Genomic DNA, 12,500 nt, shown 5'->3' with positions numbered 1-12,500 from the left:
TTGCCAGGAAAGGTTCGCGGAGATTTTCGAGGACACGGGTTTCGGGACCCTAGATGCCCATCTTGGGTTCCAGGAGCTCGGACGGAGGAACCTCCGGGGCCGGACCGTTCCGAAGGAGGGGGTCAAAACCGAGTTTGGCTCCATGTCGACTGGAGCTCCGGCCCCGGGGCGGGCCGGGCGGCCTGCCCGGCGAGAGTTCCAGGAGCCCGGCCGCGATTCCGGCTTCTCCCCGGTGCCCTGCCCGGAGGCCGGGCGGGCCCGGGGGCCTTCGGCGCGGGCGGCAGGCGGCTTCCGCGGCGGAGACGAGCCTCTCTGGGGCCCGGGAGGTGGGCCCTGGGTCGACCTGCCGCCGGGGCTCGGGCTCCGGAAGTCCGTATGAGGTTTTTCAAACGGGCCTTGCCCGGGTCTTCGCTCCAGGAGGGCGGACACTTTCGGCGGTTGCCCCCGGCGGCTGGGCCGGGTGCCGCATCTACAATATTGCCAGGAAAGGTTCGCGGAGATTTTCGAGGACACGGGTTTCGGGACCCTAGATGCCCATCTTGGGTTCCAGGAGGCCGGACGGAGGAACCTCCGGGGCCGGACCGTGCTGCAGGAGAGGTTCAACCCCGAGTTTGGCTCCATGTCGACTGGAGCTCCGGCCCGGGGGGCGGGCCGGGCGGCCTGGCCGGGCGAGAGTTCCAGGAGCCCGGCCGCGATTCCTACTTCTCCCCGGTGCCCTGCCCGGAGGCCGGGCGGGTCCGGGGGCCTTCGGCGCGGGCAGCGGGCTGCTCCCGCGGGGGAGACGAGCCGCCCTAACGCCCGGGAGGGAGGCCCGGGGTCGACCTGGCTCCCGAGCTCCGGCCCTGGAAGTCCGTATGAGGATTTTCAAACGGGCCGTGCCCGGGCCTTCGCTCCAGGAGGCCGGACACTTTCGGCGGTTGCTCCCGGCGGCTGGGCCGGGTGCCACATCTACAATATTGCCAGGAAAGGTCCGCGGAGATTTTCGGGGACACGGTTTTCGGGACCCTAGATGCCCATCTTGGGTTCCAGGAGGTCGGACGGAGGAACCTCCGGGGCCGGACCGTGCTGCAGGAGAGGTTCAACCGCGAGTTTGGCTCCATGTCGACTGGAGCTCCGGCCCAGGGGCGGGCCGAGCGGCTTGGCCGGGCGAGAGTTCCAGGAGCCCGGCCGCGATTCCTACTTCTCCCCGGTGCCCTGCCCGGAGGCCGGGCGGGTCCGGGGGCCTTCGGCGCGGGCAGCGGGCTGCTCCCGCGGGGGAGACGAGCCGTGCTGGGCCCCGGGAGGGAGGCCCGCGGTCGACCTGGCGCCGGGGCTCCGGCCCTGGAAGTCCGTATGAGGTTTTTCAAACGGGCCTTGCCCGGGCCTTCGCTCCAGGAGGGCGGACACTTTCGGCGGTTGCCCCCGGTGGCTGGGCCGGGTGCCGCATCTACAATATTGCCAGGAAAGGTTCGCGGAGATTTTCGGGGACACGGATTTCGGGACCCTAGATGCCCATCTTGGGTTCCAGGAGGTCGGACGGAGGAACCTCCGGGGCCGGACCGTGCTGCAGGAGGGGGTCAAAACCGAGTTTGGCTCCATGTCGACTGGAGCTCCGGCCCGGGGGGCGGGCCGGGCGGGCAGGCCGGGCGAGAGTTCCAGGAACCCGGCCGCGATTCCGGCTTCGACCCGGTCGACTGCACGGCGGGCGTGCAGGCCGGGGGGCGACTCGCAGGGGCCCTTCCAGGCTGCGGGGCCCAGCGGTTGGAGCCCGGCTACCCCGGCGAAGGGGCGGAAGAACCTGCACGGCGCGGCGGGAGAACCCGGCATGCTTCCGCGGGGCAGGCCGGGCAGGAGTTCCAGGAGCCCGGCCACGATTCCTACTTCTCCCCGGTGCCCTGCCCGGAGGCCGGGCGGGCCCGGGGGCCTTCGGCGCGGGCATCAGGCGGCTTCCGCGGCGGAGACGTGCCTCTCTGGGGCCCGGGAGGTTGGCCCTGGGTCGACCTGGCGCCCGGGCTCGCGCTCCGGAAGTCCGTATGAGGTTTTTCAAACGGGCCTTGCCCGGGCCTTCGCTCCAGGAGGGCGGACACTTTCGGCGGTTGCCCCCGGTGGCTGGGCCGGGTGCCGCATCTACAATATTGCCAGGAAAGGTTCGCGGAGATTTTCGGGGACACGGATTTCGGGACCCTAGATGCCCATCTTGGGTTCCAGGAGGTCGGACGGGCGAACCTGCGGGGCCGGACCGTGCTGCAGGAGGGGGTCAAAACCGAGTTTGGCTCCATGTCGACTGGCGCTCCGGCCCGGGGGGCGGGCCGGGCGGGCAGGCCGGGCGAGAGTTCCAGGAACCCGGCCGCGATTCCGGCTTCGACCCGGTCGACTGCACGGCGGGCGTGCAGGCCGGCGGCGACTCGCAGGGCCCCTTCCAGGCAGCGGGGCCCAGCGGTTGGAGCCCGGCTACCCCGGCGAGGGGCGGAAGAACCTGCACGGCGCGGCCGGAGAACCCGGCATGCTTCCGCGTGGCAGGCCGGGCAGGAGTTCCAGGAGCCCGTCCACGATTCCTACTTCTCCCCGGTGCCCTGCCCGGAGGCCGGGCGGGCCCGGGGGCCTTCGCCGCGGGCGGCGGGCGGCTTCCGCGGCGGAGACGAGCCTCTCTGGGGCCCGGGAGGTCGGCCCTGGGTCGACCTGGCGCCGGGGCTCGGGCTCCGGAAGTCCGTATGAGGTTTTTCAAACGGGCCTTGCCCGGGCCTTCGTTCCAGGAGGGCGGACACTTTCGGCGGTTGCCCCCGGCGGCTGGGCCGGGTGCCGCATCTACAATATTGCCAGGAAAGGTTCGCGGAGATTTTCGGGGACACGGATTTCGGGACCCTAGATGCCCATCTTGGGTTCCAGGAGGTCGGAGGGAGGAACCTCCGGGGCCGGACCGTGCTGCAGGAGGGGGTCAAAACCGAGTTTGGCTCCAAGTCGACTGGAGCTCCGGCCCGGGGGGCGGGCCGGGCGGGCAGGCCGGGCGAGAGTTCCAGGAACCCGGCCGCGATTCCGGCTTCGACCCGGTCGACTGCACGGCGGGCGTGCAGGCCGGGGGGCGACTCGCAGGGGCCCTTCCAGGCTGCGGGGCCCAGCGGTTGGAGCCCGGCTACCCCGGCGAGGGGCGGAAGAACCTGCACGGCGCGGCGGGAGAACCCGGCATGCTTCCGCGTGGCAGGCCGGGCAGGAGTTCCAGGAGCCCGGCCACGATTCCTACTTCTCCCCGGTGCCCTGCCCGGAGGCCGGGCGGGCCCGGGGGCCTTCGGCGCGGGCGGCGGGCGGCTTCCGCGGCGGAGACGAGCCTCTCTGGGGCCCGGGAGGTCGGCCCTGGGTCGACCTGGCGCCGGGGCTCGGGCTCCGGAAGTCCGTATGAGGTTTTTGAAACGGGCCTTGCCCGGGCCTTCGCTCCAGGAGGGCGGACACTTTCGGCGGTTGCCCCCGGTGGCTGGGCCGGGTGCCGCATCTACAATATTGCCAGGAAAGGTTCGCGGAGATTTTCGGGGACACGGATTTCGGGACCCTAGATGCCCATCTTGGGTTCCAGGAGGTCGGACGGAGGAACCTCCGGGGCCGGACCGTGCTGCAGGAGGGGGTCAAAACCGAGTTTGGCTCCATGTCGACTGGAGCCCCGGCCCGGGGGGCGGGCCGGGCGGGCAGGCCGGGCGAGAGTTCCAGGAACCCGGCCGCGATTCCGGCTTCGACCCGGTCGACTGCACGGCGGGCGTGCAGGCCGGGGGGCGACTCGCAGGGGCCCTTCCACGCTGCGGGGCCCAGCGGTTGGAGCCCGGCTACCCCGGCGAGGGGCGGAAGAACCTGCACGGCGCGGCGGGAGAACCCGGCATGCTTCCGCGGGGCAGGCCGGGCAGGAGTTCCAGGAGCCCGGCCACGATTCCTACTTCTCCCCGGTGCCCTGCCCGGAGGCCGGGCGGGCCCGGGGGCCTTCGGCGCGGGCGGCGGGCGGCTTCCGCGGCGGAGACGAGCCTCTCTGGGGCCCGGGAGGTCGGCCCTGGGTCGACCTGGCGCCGGGGCTCGGGCTCCGGAAGTCCGTATGAGGTTTTTGAAACGGGCCTTGCCCGGGCCTTCGCTCCAGGAGGGCGGACACTTTCGGCGGTTGCCCCCGGTGGCTGGGCCGGGTGCCGCATCTACAATATTGCCAGGAAAGGTTCGCGGAGATTTTCGGGGACACGGATTTCGGGACCCTGGATGCCCATCTTGGGTTCCAGGAGGTCGGACGGAGGAACCTCCGGGGCCGGACCGTGCTGCAGGAGGGGGTCAAAACCGAGTTTGGCTCCATGTCGACTGGCGCCCCGGCCCGGGGGGCGGGCCGGGCGGGCAGGCCGGGCGAGAGTTCCAGGAACCCGGCCGCGATTCCGGCTTCGACCCGGTCGACTGCACGGCGGGCGTGCAGGCCGGCGGCGACTCGCAGGGCCCCTTCCACGCTGCGGGGCCCAGCGGTTGGAGCCCGGCTACCCCGGCGAGGGGCGGAAGAACCTGCACGGCGCGGCGGGAGAACCCGGCATGCTTCCGCGGGGCAGGCCGGGCAGGAGTTCCAGGAGCCCGGCCACGATTCCTACTTCTCCCCGGTGCCCTGCCCGGAGGCCGGGCGGGCCCGGGGGCCTTCGCCGCGGGCGGCGGGCGGCTTCCGCGGCGGAGACGAGCCTCTCTGGGGCCCGGGAGGTCGGCCCTGGGTCGACCTGGCGCCGGGGCTCGCGCTCCGGAAGTCCGTATGAGGTTTTTGAAACGGGCCTTGCCCGGGCCTTCGCTCCAGGAGGGCGGACACTTTCGGCGGTTGCCCCCGGTGGCTGGGCCGGGTGCCGCATCTACAATATTGCCAGGAAAGGTTCGCGGAGATTTTCGGGGACACGGATTTCGGGACCCTAGATGCCCATCTTGGGTTCCAGGAGGTCGGACGGAGGAACCTCCGGGGCCGGACCGTGCTGCAGGAGGGGGTCAAAACCGAGTTTGGCTCCAAGTCGACTGGAGCCCCGGCCCGGGGGGCGGGCCGGGCGGGCAGGCCGGGCGAGAGTTCCAGGAACCCGGCCGCGATTCCGGCTTCGACCCGGTCGACTGCACGGCGGGCGTGCAGGCCGGGGGGCGACTCGCAGGGGCCCTTCCACGCTGCGGGGCCCAGCGGTTGGAGCCCGGCTACCCCGGCGAGGGGCGGAAGAACCTGCACGGCGCGGCGGGAGAACCCGGCATGCTTCCGCGGGGCAGGCCGGGCAGGAGTTCCAGGAGCCCGGCCACGATTCCTACTTCTCCCCGGTGCCCTGCGCGGAGGCCGGGCGGGCCCGGGGGCCTTCGGCGCGGGCATCAGGCGGCTTCCGCGGCGGAGACGTGCCTCTCTGGGGCCCGGGAGGTCGGCCCTGGGTCGACCTGGCGCCCGGGCTCGCGCTCCGGAAGTCCGTATGAGGTTTTTCAAACGGGCCTTGCCCGGGCCTTCGCTCCAGGAGGGCGGACACTTTCGGCGGTTGGCCCCGGTGGCTGGGCCGGGTGCCGCATCTACAATATTGCCAAGAAAGGTTCGCGGAGATTTTGGGGGACTCGGTTTTCAGGACCCTAAATGCCCATGTTCGGTTCCAGAAAGTCGGTCAGAGGAACCTCCGGGGCAAAAGAACCGTGCCGCGCTGCCTTGTCAACCGAGCGTGGAGGCAGCGTGCCCCGATCCGGCGGGCCTGGCCGTGCGAGAGTTCCAGGCTCTGGCCCGCGATTCCGGCTCCCGCCCCCCCCCCCGGTGATGGGCTCGGAGGTCGGGCAGGCAGCGGTGCTTGCTTCCCCAGGAGTGGCGGGGCTCTCCTGACGGGGAACCGGGAGGACCTGGTGTCCGCCGTGGGACTTGGAAAACTTCTGCTCGGTTGCGTTGGGAGCGGTTAACGTGGGAGCTCCGGCCGGGACTATTGTTAGTTGATTAGTCTCTTACGAATCCAAGAGCTGGGGGCCGCCCCGGTTTTGGCGGCCGATGTGGATAACGGCACCGGCTAGTTGCCGGACGGGCGGCTAGTCCTCAGCCGGGGCTGAAAAAAATTGTCCGGGTGCCGCCGCCGGTTTCTTGGCGGCTGGGCTCCCGAGTTTCTTAAAGACAAACATTACGGGGGACAACTGAAAGAAAAACAGGGTGTGCACGTGGGGGGTCAAAGGTTCAAAACGAGTGCTCCCCCGGGGGACAGTGAGCAGAGCACCCCGGACAGCGCCCACCGGCCCGCAAACTGCTTCAGCTTGCCGGCGGCTACCGCCCAGTGGTGCTCCGCTCGGAGGCGGGCGCGCAGGACACCGAGGAAAAACGCCCCGAGGTGCCCGGGAGCCTTCCCGGCCAGAGCCTCCTTCCTGGATAGCCAGATGACGAGCTTGGCCAGAGCCAGGAGGAGGTTGACCAGTCGGTCCCGGGCCCGGGTGGGGCGACGGATGGGGAGTGCGTAAATAAACAGGTGCGGGGAATAGTGCAGCCAGAACTTGAGGAGCAGGTTCTGGAGGAGGAGGTGCAGGGGCTGCAGCCTGGCGCACTCGAGGACCAGGTGCGCCAGGGTCTCCCTCTCGTCACAAAACGGGCATCGGTCGGAGATGGTGTCGATCCGCGCCAGATACACGCCCGTCGCGACGGCCCCGTGAAGGAGCCGCCAGCCTAGGTCCCCGGCGGCTCTCGGGACGAGCTCCGAGTAGACGCTGAGCCACCGGGGACCGTCGGCCACGCCCTCGCCAAAGTAGTCCCGCCATTGGGTGTCTTGGCGGGACGCGAGGGCGGCGTGGTGGAGCGTCCTGCGGACGAGCGTGTAGAGCTGGCGCCGGTGGGCCGTCGAGAAGCGGACCGGCGGGGTGTCCCCCAGCCTGCAGAGGTGGTGAGGGGCGGAGTGCCTCGGGGCCGGCCGCTGGGCGGGCCCTATCAGGAACTCCGCCGGGCTGGGGGATTCGGGAGGGCGGGGACCGCCCTCTCGCAGGACTCGCTCGACGTAGGCAAGGGCGTCTGCGGGCAGCGCAGCTTTCACCTCCCGGACTAGGCGCGAGCAAGTTGCACGCCCTATGGTCAGGCCCGTGCGCCGGGCCAGCGCCGCGGGGCCCAGCCATCCTCGCTCGTCGTAGTCCAGGAGGTCTCCGAGCCGGGTGACGCCCACCCGGGCCATCCTCAGGGAGGCCTCTGGCGAGGCTGCCGCCGGGACCGCCAGCTGCGGGTTAAAGAACAGCGGCTCGGCCAGCAGGTCGCCGTCCTCGGCCACCCGCGACGGAGACCTGGAGGCGGAGATCAGCCCCCAGGCCTTGAGGAGGTCTCGGTAAAAGGCCGGCAGCTCCCCCGCCACCCGCACGAGCTCCAGGCCGCGCAGGAAGAAGAGCTGCCGGTCGTATCGGAGCCCCCGGAGGCGGCGGAGGAAGGCGCGCCCCAACAGGCTCCACGCCGCGTGGCTACCGTCACTGTACAGCAGTCTCTGCAGGGCCTGGAGGCGGAACGTCAGGACCTGGCTGCGGAGGCACACCAGGCCCTGCCCCCCCTCCCGCAAGGGGAGGGTCAGCACCCGTGCAGAGACCCAGTGCCGTCTTGGCCAGAAGAACCCCAGCGCCCGTCTCTGGAGCCTGGCAAGAACCTCGGGGGGCACGGGGAGGGTATTGAAGCGGTACCAGAGCATGGACAGGATCAGCTGGTTCAACACCAGCGCCCGGCCCCGGAGGGACAGGCACCGCAGCAGCCCCGTCCACGCCCCGATCCGCCTCGCCACCCTCAGTTCTAGGTCTGCCCAATTCTGCGGGGGGGAGGGGTCCGTGGGGCTCAGGTAGACCCCCAGGTAGAGCAGCGGGCCCGCGCTCCACTCGATGCCCCGGAGCGCGGGTGGGAGCGAGCCCACCTGCCACCCGGCACCCACCGTCAGCCCGGAGCTCTTGGCCCAGTTGACCCGGGCGGAGGAGGCCGCCGAATAAACCGCCTGGCAGGCCGCCACCCGCTCCAGATCTTCCGGGCCCTGGACCGCGAGGAGCACGTCGTCGGCGTACGCCGAGAGGACCAGCCGCAGCGCCGGTTCCCGCAGCGCCAACCCGGCCACCCGCCTCCGCAGGAGGCACAGGAAGGGCTCCAGGCCTAGCGCGTACAGCTGGCCCGACATCGGGCAGCCTTGACGCACCCCCCGCCTGAACGGGATGGGTTCCGTCAGGGACCAGTTGAGCTTAACCAGGCACTCCGCGGAGGCGTACAGCACCTGGAGAGCCCGCACAAAGCGCGGTCCGAAGCCGAAGGCCCGCAGCGTGCCCGTCAGATACCCGTGGTCCATCCTGTCGAACGCCTTCTCCTGATCGAGGGAGAGCAGGCCGAACGACAGGCCCTCCCGGCGCGCCAGCTCCAGGAGGTCCCGCACCAGGTACAGGTTGTCGAAGATGGAGCGACCTTGCACCGTGTACGTCTGGTCGGGATGGATCACGTCCGCCAGCACGGACCGCAGGCGCAGCGAGACGGCCTTCGCCACCACCTTATAGTCCGTGCAGAGGAGGGACACGGGACGCCAGTTCCTCAGGTCGCGGAGGTCTCCCTTCTTCGGCAGGAGAGTCAACACCGCCCTCCTGCACGACAGGGGGAGCTCCCCGCGAGCCTCGGCCTCGGCCCAGACCGCGGCAAGGTCCGGGCCGAGCACGTCCCAGAAGGCCCGGTAGAACTCCGTGGTGAGCCCGTCCAGCCCCGGCGCCTTGTTGCCGGGCATGAGACGGAGGGCGAGCGTGAGCTCGGCCAAGGTGAGAGGAGCCTCCAGCCGGTCACGGTCGCCCGCGCCCACCTGCGGCAGTTCCTCCCAGAGCGCGCTGCGGGCCGTCGCCTCGGTCGGCTCCCGGGAAAAGAGCCTTCCGTAGAAGGCCCTCGCGCGAACTCGCAGCTCTCCCGGGGCCGAGAGGGGGGTGCCATCATCCGCCAGCAGGCAAGTGATGTGCTTTTTGGCCCCCCTCTGCTTCTCCAGGCCGTAGAAGAAACGGGAGCCGCGGTCCATCTCCCGCAGGAGGTGGACTCGCGCGCGGACGAACGCGCCGCGTGCGCGGCGGTCCTCCAGGGCTCTCAGCTCCTCCCGCCTCTCCCTGCACTCTCCGCAGAGGGACGGATCCTGCGGGTCGGCGACCAGGCGCCTCTCCAGCTCCAACACTTCCCGCTCGAGCCGCTCTATGGCCGCCTCCCGCTCCCGGGTGTGCCCCCGGGCGTAGCTGCGGCAGAAGAGCCGGATGCGCGCCTTCCCCCCGTCCCACCATCCCCGAGCCGAGGGGAAAGACTGCCGCTGCCCGCGCCAGGCCAACCAGAACTCCCGGAAGGCCGCTCCGAAGCTCGGGTCCTCCAGCAGGCTGTTGTTAAAGTGCCAGTAGGCCGACCCCCGCCGCCCGGGGCCAAACGCCACCCGGGCGCACACCAGATGGTGATCGCTGAAGGGGGCCGGCCTCACTCTGCAGGACACGGCTCGGGCATCCACGCGGGGCGAGATGTAAATCCGGTCCAACCGGGAGTGGCTCGCCCGCTCCCCCCCCACCCGCACGTACGTGGGGGCCGGGGGGCCGTCGGGGTGACAGACTCGCCAGGCGTCCACCAGGGAGTGCTCCTCCAGGATCCCCCTGAGGGCGTCCGCGGCGGCCCGGCACCGTTGCCTGCGCGAGCGGTCCTGTTCCTCGAGGGTGACGTTGAAGTCCCCGCCTAAGACCAGGCTCTCGCGAGGGCTCAAGGTGCCCAGGTAGTCGGCCGCCCGGCGGAAAAAATCCGCCGCGTCCGGTTCCGCGGCGGGGCCGTACACGTTCACAAAGTTCGTTACCGTCCCCGCCGCTCGGGCCCGGACGTGGAGCAGGCGGCCCGGCACCGCCTCAACGTCCTCTAAGATCTCCGGCCGCAGGCTCGGGGAGAACAGGGTGGCCACCCCGCACGAGGTGGCCGACAGGTGACTCAGGAAAACCCCGTCTCCCCACTCCAGCCGCCAGGCGGCGGCGTCGGCCGGAGTCGTCCAGGTCTCCTGGAGGAAAGCCACCGAGTAGCCCCCCTCCCGCAGGAAGGAGAACACCTGGCTCCTCCGGAGACCCTGCCTGCAGCCTCGGACGTTGAGGGTCGCGATGTTAAGCGACGTCATGGCTGGCGGGAGGGGGCTCCGATGGCTCGGCCGGGGGCTCGCGCAGGGCAACGCCCAGCCGGTACCCGGCCCCGCGCCCGTACACCGTCAGGGCGTCGTACATGGACCGGGCCCGGGTGTACACCCGGGCGTTGCATCTGTTCGGCCCCTTCCCCTCCCTCACCAGCGCCCTCGTGGCCTCGAGGATGCTGTTAAAGTCGCCCCAGCAGTCCAGGGCCAGCTGCACCCGGGCCGGAGCGCGCCGGGTGCTTTCCCGCTCCAAGAAGGCCACCAGGTCCTCCCTGGAGACTGCTGCTGGTGCTGGGGCTGGGGCTGGGGGGGTTGCAGGCTCAACGCTGCCTGCTGACCCCCCCGCATCCTCAGCCTGGTCAGGTCCAGTGGGGCCTGGCTGGCTGGCTTCCGCCGCCTCCGCCGCGCCTCCGGCGGAGGCTTCCTCGGCCTCCATCTGGACCTCTCGGTCCGCTTGGCTCTCCGACTCGGCCCGAGGGAGATCTGCAGCCCCTTCGCGGGGGGCCTGGCTGGGGGTGGGGGTGGGGGTGGGGGTGGGGGGGGGGGAACCTGGCCCCTGCTCTTCCTCCCCGTCAGGTGCCGCAGGGGCGGCTTGACTGGGGGCGGGGAGGGCCTCCCCCTCGGGACCCGTGCCGGAGCTCACCGGGGTGAGCCCCAGGGTCTCTTCGCTGAGGGGGGGGAGGGGCGCTGAGCTTGAGGTTGAAGCTGCTAGTGCTGTTTCTGTTGTTGTTGCTGTTGCTGTTGCTGTTGCTGTTGGGGAGGGCCCTACCTCCGCGATGGCAGGCTCAGGGGGCTCCTCCCGCATGGGCTCCTCCTCTCCTTCTCTTTCTCTCTCTCTTTCTCTCTCTCTCTCTCTCTCTCTTTCTGGGGCCTCCTCCACGGGGATTACCCGCACTTTCTCGGGAGGGGGGGGGTCTTCCGGAGCAGCTCTGCTGGCTGGTGAGGGGGCCTTTTGCACGTCGGCCCCCTCCCCCTCCTCGCCTGTGTCCGAGGGGGGGCCCTCCTCTAGGGAGGGATCGAGCTGCTCCGCGGCCTTTCTCTTTTGGGCCCGCCCCGATGGAGGAGGGGGGGGGCCCGCCCGCTCGCCCGCAGGGTGGTCCTCTCTATGGCCCGGAGGCTTGCCCGCGGTGGACGCTTGGCCCCGGGCCGGGGCTGGGGCTGGGGCTGGGGCTGGGGCTGGGGCTGAAGCCGGGACTGGGCCCGGCTCGGGGCCTACCTCCCTCTCCCCGTCTCCTGCTCCCTGCCCCCCGGTGACTGCGGCCGAGGCCGAGGCCGAGGCCGAGGCCGAGGCCGAGGGGGGCTCTGCCGCTGGGGGGCTCCCGCCAGGGCTCCCGCCAGGGCCGGGGGGGCTGGGGGGGCCGGTGGCAGGGCCCCCCCCTCCACTGGCGGGGGCCTGCGGTGGCCGCCGCGCTTGCCCCAAGGGGCATTCTTGGCGGAGGTGCCCTACCCCGCGGCACTTGTAACACCGCAGGTCCCCCACCGTGAAGAAGATGCGGTGCAGGGCCCCCCCAAACATTACCTGGAGGGATCCCTCCGCCCCCAGCTGCGCTCCCGCCGCCGGCTGGATCGTTACCTGCCGGCGGAACGAGCGCACGTGTCGCAGGGTGGGGTCCCGGCACCCCAAACCCAGGGGCAGCACCGGGGAGATTACCTTCCCCAGCGATGATAGTCGGGGCAGGAGGGCCCAATTAGGGAGGTACGGGGGCACCGAACTAAGGACCACCCGGGTCCCTGGCTCCTCTAGGGGCTCCACGGGGACGTACTCCCCGTCCACTGTGAGCCCCCTCTCCACCGCCTTCTGGGCGGCGGCCTCCGTGGCAAGGAAGAATACTCCCTTGCCGTGGAACCTGGAGGCCGCCACAATTTTCGGGGCCCCCACCACCCGAGCTAGGGCCCGCACGTAAGGTTCGAAGGCGGACCCTTCCCGCTCGGGCAGCCAGCATCTCACCCCATTTCTCCGGGTGAGTGCCGGGAAGGGGGCCCCCCCTCCCCCCGGGATCGAAGACGCCCAGGCGGTGGAGGTGCTGGCGCCCGGCCCCCCGCCCGGCCCCGCTGCGCGGCCGGCGGCCGCCTCGGCGTAACTGCGCGCCCCGCCCTTCTCCCGGGGGGGGGGCGCTCCTGCTGCGGGGCCGGCGCTAGGGCCGGGACTCGGGCCGGGGCCTGACTCGGCTGGGTCAGGGTCAGGGGGCGGGCTGCCTTTTGGGTTTGCGGGGCCCTTGCCTTTCCCCGCCCCCCCTTTTGCGGAGGAGGCCCCTGACGAGGAGGAGCCCTTCCCTTTCCCCTTCCCCTTGCCCCCACCCTCCGCTCTAGGGCCGGGGCCGGGGCCGGGGCCGGGGCCAGGGGCAGTGCCGGGGCCGGTGGCCCCGAGACAGGGGTCAGCCATTTCACAAACTTCAACTCCCCCTCCTTGCTTGGGAGGAGGGGGGGGGGGAG

The sequence above is a fragment of the Alligator mississippiensis genome, unplaced genomic scaffold (assembly GCF_030867095.1).
Source record: "Alligator mississippiensis isolate rAllMis1 unplaced genomic scaffold, rAllMis1 scaffold_26, whole genome shotgun sequence".
In the NCBI taxonomy this organism is placed as follows: Eukaryota; Metazoa; Chordata; order Crocodylia; family Alligatoridae; genus Alligator; species Alligator mississippiensis.
The sequence above is the reverse complement of the archived record's forward strand: the minus strand, read 5'-3'. Positions refer to the sequence as shown.